This window comes from Rhinoraja longicauda, chromosome 19 (assembly GCF_053455715.1).
Source record: "Rhinoraja longicauda isolate Sanriku21f chromosome 19, sRhiLon1.1, whole genome shotgun sequence".
NCBI lineage: Eukaryota > Metazoa > Chordata > Chondrichthyes > Rajiformes > Arhynchobatidae > Rhinoraja > Rhinoraja longicauda.
Genome location: NC_135971.1, coordinates 40,297,046 through 40,298,671, shown reverse-complemented (window position 1 = coordinate 40,298,671; position 1,626 = coordinate 40,297,046).

The window sequence follows — 1,626 nt, the reverse complement described above, 5'->3', positions numbered from 1 at the left end:
TGTGACTGGTGTAGCTGGGACATGTTGGGCGGTGTGGGCAAGTTGGGCCGAAGGGCCTGTTTCCACACTGTATCACTCTGTGACTAGTGTAGCTGGGACATGTTGGGCGGTGTGGGCAAGTTGGGCCGAAGGGCCTGTTTCCACACTGTATCTCTATGACTAGTGTAGCTGGGACATGTTGGGCGGTGTGGGCTAGTTGGGCCGAAGGGCCTGTTTCCACGCTGCATAAACTCCTCCACTCGATGAGTTTCCTTTCATCTTGCTGTGCCCGTGGATGTAGCTGGTGGTTTAGTAAATGTGCACCCTGTTGCCTCCCTGGTGTATGTGCATGTGGGTCATTCTGTGACGGAAAGGGGAATACACAGTGGGAAATCACAGCTTGGTTACAGAAGCCACTGTGGCGCAGCGGGTAGTGCTGCCACCTCACAGCACCACACGCCTCTGTTTCCCTCCCACATTCCAAAGACGTGCAGATTTGTAAGTTGATTGGCTTCTGTAAACTGTCCCTGTGTGTCATAAGGACTAGGAGCAGAATTAGGCCATTCAGCCCATCAAGTCAACTCTGCCATTCAATCATGGCTGATCTATCTCTCCCTCCCATTCTCCTGCCTTCTCCCCATAACCTCTGACACCAATACTAATCAAGAGTGTTGTGTAGAACTAGTGCAGGGGGTGATCGCAGGTCGGTGTGGACTCGGTGGGCCGAAGGGCCTGTTTCCGCGCTGGGTCTCTAAAGTAAAGTAAATGTTGAAGGCTTGGTTCACCATTACCTTTGGAAATTCATTGTGATTGGGCAATGAATACCTGGCTGTCTGGCAACACCCAAAGATGAATGGCGAGGCACTTTGTGAATTTTGGAAACAGTCTCAGCTTTTGATAGCTCGTGTGGCTTTCACAGTCCGCTGATCCACTGGTCTTGCTTTAACCAACTGTGGGTGTTGTTATTACTTACTAGACAGGCGTGGACACGTTGGGTCCAAACCTCTCCTGTGGGCCCAGCAACCCTCGTTGGGTCCTAACCATTCCTCCAATTTGACGACATTGAACAAATCATCCGCGCATTCATCTCCTCCCGCCTAGACTACTGCAACTCCCTATGCACTGGGATCAGCCAATCATCCCTGTCCCGCCTGCAATTGGTCCAAAACGCCGCAGCGAGACTCCTGACGGGTACCCGTAAAAGGGACCACATCACCCCGATTCTGGCCTCTCTCCACTGGCTCCCAGTACGGTACAGAATCAACTTCAAGCTCCTCCTATTCACATACAAAGCCCTAAATGGGCTTGCCCCCCCCCCCACATCAAAAATCTTCTAACCCACCACTCTATCTCCAGGTCCCTCAGGTCGGCCGACTTGGGGCTACTCACTATCCCGCGGTCTAGGCTTAAGCTCAGGGGTGACCACGCTTTTGCGGTTGCAGCTCCTAGACTGTGGAACAGCATCCCTCTCCCCATCAGAACTGCCCCCTCCATCGACTCTGTTAAGTCAAGGCTCAAAACCTATTTCTACTCCCTAGCATTTGAGGCCCTCTGAGGGGGCGCTGTGAACTGTTTATGTATGTGCTGTTATGTTTGTGTGCCATTGTATGTTCGTTTCTTAGTACATGAACTGATGTACAGCACTTT